General features: G+C 50.3%; 1 pseudogene; it reads right to left on the bottom strand.

Annotated features, from left to right (window-relative positions):
• Nucleotides 1-3,407: 3,407 nt before the first annotated feature.
• LOC139181510 (olfactory receptor 1E5-like) lies at nucleotides 3,408-4,422 on the bottom strand (annotated as a pseudogene).
• Nucleotides 4,423-5,359: the final 937 nt, after the last annotated feature.

Genomic DNA, 5,359 nt, shown 5'->3' with positions numbered 1-5,359 from the left:
AGGAGATCCAACCAGTCCATTCTGAAGGAGATCAGGCCTGGGAATTCTTTGGAAGGAATGATGCTGAAGCTGAAACTCCAGTACTCTGGCCACCTCATGCGAAGAGTTGACTCATTGGAAAATACTCTGATGCTGGGAGGGATTGGAGGCAGGAGGAGAAGGGGGCTACAGAGGATGAGATGGCTGGATGGCATCACTGACTCGATGGACGGGAGTCTGAGTGAACTCCGGGAGTTGGTGATGGACAGGAAGGCCTGGCGTGCTGCGATTCATGGGGTCGCAAAGAGTCAGACACGACTGAGCGACTGAACTGAACTGAACTGAATTTTCACACAAGAGCAGGATACAAATCCTAAGTACCCACGGGCTATAAACTAGGAGACACTGGAACATACACAGGGACATAAGAACATGAAAGTGAAAGTGTTAGTCACTCAGTTGTGTCCAACTCTTTGTGATCCCATGGACTGTAGCCTAACAGGCTCCTCTGTCCATGGACATGTCCAGGCAAGAATACTGGAGTGGTTTGCTATTTCCCTGTCCATGGGATCTTCCTGAGCCAGGGATCAAACCTGAGTCTCCTGCAATTCGAGCAGATTATTTGCTGTCAGGGAGGCACCAGGGAAACCACCAGGGAATCCCATAGGAACATAAAACCAGGTACAAAAGTTCAAACAGAGTCTGCTGTAATATCACTGGAATTGTTAGAAAGCAATATCAAAAGAGATTTGAAAATAACCCCCATAATTTCAAATGCAGTGTGACATTTACCAAGAGAGATCTTTGACTTAGCCATTGAAAGCCTCAATAGTTGGCCACCATTCTTTACTGTGTTGCTGCTATTGTAGTCATCGCTATGTGTACCAGTTACTGTGGCTGCATAAGAAATTACCCTGAAAAGGTGGTGGCTTAAAACCTGCACAAGTTGTGTGCATAGAGTCTGTGGGTTGTGATGCTCCGTGATGTCTCTCTCCGTGATGTCTGAGGCCTTGGCTGGGAAGGCTGAGGCAGGTGGTCACGGAATCCTCTGGGGGCACACTCACTCACATGTCTGCCACCTGGGATGCACAGAAGGCGGTCTCTGAGGACCAGAGCACTTTAGGGGATCTTGGCTTCCTCCCAGTGCGGTGTCCTCTGGGGATATTGTCTTCCCAGAGGCAGCTCAGGGATCCCACCATCCTGCGACCAGTCCAGAAGCAGCACTGCCATCTGCCACTCGGCCTTGGACGTCATACAGCATCACTTTCTGCCACACTCCCTCAGAACAACCAGTCCCAATCCAGCTTAGACTCAACTGTCGGGGACACGGACCCCACCTCTGTCTGTAGAGAAGGCTGAAAAGCCCACCTCAGCAGAGCACCTGGGCCCGACGGCCATCGTGTCCATTAGCCAGAAAGGCTCCCGGCTACACAGTTAATGATGGTTGTCATGTTTATGTGTGGAGAAAGGTGGGTGAATCCATTCTCTTCACTTGCACAGGGAATGTCCTTTATGAAGGTAGCAGGTAGCTCTGTGGTGTGAGAAAGGTGTTGACTATCCCTGATCAGCCCAGGAGTTTGAGGCATCACCCTCTCCCCCGCTGCCCCTTCTCCTGTCTTCCTCAACACGTGCATCCACTGCCACAGGGTGAAAGGAGCACCTCATGGCAGATTTACGAGTCTTGAGAAGAAAACACCACTCCCCCAGAAGCAGAAGGTGGGAACATCATCTCTTGCCTCATGACATTCCTCATCTAGAAAACAGGGACTATGCCGGCATCTCTATCACAGGATATTCTGAACATTGAATTGTTAAATAAACTCACTCAAAATAGTGCCTGCCCAGCACAAAACAAACCATTCCATTACTCGTAGTGAGGTAAAAATTCACGGGGCACTCAGAGTTTGAGATGACTCTAGAAAGACATATAGAATGCATGGAAAATTAAGTGTTCATGCAGACAATGCTTAAAATTCTCCAAGCCAGGCTTTAGCAATACATGAACTGTGAACTTCCAGATGTTCAAGCTGGTTTTTGAAAAGGCAGTGGAACCAGAGAACAAATTTCCAACATCCACTGGATCATGGAAAAGGCAAGAGAGTTCGAGAATAGCATCTATTTCTGCTTTATTGACTATGCCAAAGCCTTTGACTGTGTGGATCACAATAAACTGTGGAAACTTTTGAAAAATATGGGAATACCAGGCCACCTGATCTGCCTCTTTAGAAACCTGTATGCAGGTCAGGAAGCAACAGTTAGAACTGGACATGGAGCAACAGCCAGGTTCCAAATAGGAAAAGTAGTACAGCAAGGATGTATATTGTCACCCTGCTTATTAACTTATAGGCAGAGTACATCTTGAGAAATGCTGGGCTGGAGGAAGCACAAGCTGGAATCAAGATTGCCAGGAGAAATATCAATAAGTTCAGATATGCAGATGACACCATTCTTATGGCAGAAAGTGAAGAAGAACTAAAGAGCCGCTTGATGAAAGTGAGAGAGGAGAGTGGAAAAAGTGGGCTTAAAGTTCTACAATCAGAAAACTAAGATCATGGCATCTGGTCCCATCATTTCATGTCAAATAGATGTGGAAAAATTGGAAACAATGACTGAATTTATTTTTTTGTGCTCTAAGATCACTGCAGATAGTAACTGCAGCCATGAAATAAAAACTTTCCTTACTCCTTGGAAGGAAAGTTATGACCAACCTAGACGGCATATTAAATAGCAGAGACATTACTTTGTCATAAAAGGTCCGTCTAGTCAAGGCCATGGTTTTTCCAGTGGTCATGTATGGATGTGATAGTTGGACTATAAAGAAAGCTGAGCTCAGAGAATTGATTATTTTAAACTGTGATGTTGAAGAAAACCCTTGAGAGTCCGTTGGACTGCAAGGAGATCCAACCAGTCCATTCTAAAGGAGATCAGTCCTGGGTGTTCATTGGAAGGACTGATGTTGAAGCTTCAACTCCAGTATTTTGGCTACCTGATGTGAAGAGCTGATTGATTTGAAAAGACCCTTATGCTTGGAGGGATTGAGGGTAGGAGGAGAAGGGGACGACAGAGGATGAGGTGGCTGGATGGCATCACCGACTCAATGGACATGGGTTTGGATGGACTCCGGGAGTTGGTGATGGACAGGGAGGTCTGGCATGCTGCGGTTCATGGGGTCGCAAAGACTCGGCCATGACTGAGGGACTGAACTGGACTGAACTGAAGACAGGCTGTCCAACCTTCCCCTCCATGGCCTGGCACACGAGAGTCACTCGGGGACAAGTGGCTGAATGAGCAGATGGGTGTCAGGACAGCAGAAATTTGCGGCTGAGCTGGGCATCTGATAACATCCATCTTGTGGACAGTCCCTTCCCACCTGAAGGTACAGAGAAGACAAGCCACTTTGTCTTGTTTTGACCAAGAAGAAACAACTGTTACTGAGACAAGAGCCTTCTCCAGCCCAGGAGGCTCCTCAGGGTCCCTTTCATGTCCTCGTTCCTCTGACTGTAAACGAAAGGGTTGAACATGGGAGGTACCAGCGCATACAACACCATGGCCACTGACTCCATGGCTGTGTAGGAGGAAGAGGGGAGCAGGGACACCCCAAACAGGGTCCTATAGAATAGTGACACCACAGCAAGGTGGGGACTGCAAGTGGAAAAGGCTTTCAGCTTGTCCTGGGACGACCAAAGTCTCAGGATGGCTGAGAAATTCTGCATGCAGGAGGCAGAGATACAAACAAAGGGAGTGACAAAAAGAAAGCTCCCCATGGTATAAACCACCAACTCACTGAAGCAGACATCTGAGCAGGAGAGCTTTAGCAATGTATAGAGTTCACAGAAGATGTGGTGAATTCAGACACCTTGCGCAGAATGACAGTGTGCTCATGAGGACAGTGTGGATAGGGATAGATGTTTGTGACTATCAGAGCCACAGGCGCTGATGTGATACAGTGTTGGGGGCTCATGGTTGTGGCATAGTGGAGAGGGTGACATATGGCTACAACTCTGTCATAGGCCATCACAGCCAAGAGGACGTTGTCCAGCTATGGAAACAGGAAATACATCTGAGTGAGGCACGCCACGTAGGGGATGGATTGGCTCTGGGTTTGGATGTATAGCAGCATTTTTGGTACAGTGAAAGAGGTGAAGCATGTGTCCACGCTGGACAGGGTGTCTATGAAGACTTACACGGGGGTGTAGAGGTTGGAGGTCGAGCCGATGGCGAGCATGATGAGTACAATCCCCACCACAGCAACCAGGTCCATGGACAGGAACAGACAGAAGAGGAGGGGCTGATATTTGGGCACTCCTCCATCTCCAATGCCTCTAATGGCTCTCTACCACATTCCTCTTCCACTGCGGCCTGTGGCCAACCCTGCTCCCCGGGAAGGGCTCTGGAGACCTCCAAGGAAGCCAGAAGAGCCGTGGCCTCCTCAACTCCTTCCATCCCCTCCCAAGCAGATGCTTGAACCCCAAGGAGACTGGGGTCTCGGCCCGCCCCGCCACCAGCTCTATCCGGGCCACCTGGGATCCAATAGTGCTCCTCTGTGGCAGACATGGCAGGAGAGACATGCCAGACAGGGATCCTTCTGCAGTGATGCCTGTGGGGAAGATGGTGGCCGCCAGGCTGAGTGTTGCGCTGAGGAGACGCTGTTGGCAGTGGGACCACAGGGTGGGGGTGGGGACAGCAGAGACGTCGGCTGCCCAGGGAACAGGAGTCTGTGAGTTGCTGGTGTGGGCCCCACAACAGGAATGGTGAGGGCGGGGGGGGGGGGGGGGGAGGGAGGCCCGCAGACCGGCCCACAAAGACGGAAGCTGAGCCGTCGGTGGATAAGGCGCAAAAGACCCTGATGGGCTGGCGACGGTTAGGTGGAGCTGGAAGGGTCAACCGCGACCACTTCCTCCAGCACCAGCTCTAGGCTCATATGCCAGGAGGCAAGGATTGGCCATGACCGCCGTCCAATGAGTGATCAAGGCTTTCAGATTGCATGGGAGCCTTCCAGCACCAGGTCATACTTTGAGCCCACAGGAGTCCCTTCCTTTCCATTGCTGCTGCTGCTGATGCTGCTGCTAAGTCGCTTCAGTCGTGTCCAACTCTGTGCGACCCCATAGACGGCAGCCCACCAGGCTCCCTCATCCCTGGGATCCTCCAGGCAAGAGTACTGGAGTGGGTTGCCATTTCCTCCTCCAGTGCATGAAAGTGAAAAGTGAGTGAAGTCGCTCAGTCCTGTCTGACTCCTAGCGACCCCATGGACTGCAGCCTACCAGGCTCCTCCGTCCAGGGGATTTTCCAGGCAAGAGTAGTGGAGTGGGGTGCCATTGCCTTCTTTGTCCTTTACATTGCACCATTGCAAAAACGAAATGGTAATGTCCCTACAGGCGGC

The sequence above is a fragment of the Bos indicus genome, chromosome X, assembly GCF_029378745.1.
Source record: "Bos indicus isolate NIAB-ARS_2022 breed Sahiwal x Tharparkar chromosome X, NIAB-ARS_B.indTharparkar_mat_pri_1.0, whole genome shotgun sequence".
NCBI classification, from domain to species: domain Eukaryota; kingdom Metazoa; phylum Chordata; class Mammalia; order Artiodactyla; family Bovidae; genus Bos; species Bos indicus.
Note: the sequence above shows the minus strand (reverse complement) of the source record. Positions and strands in the feature narration are given on the sequence as shown.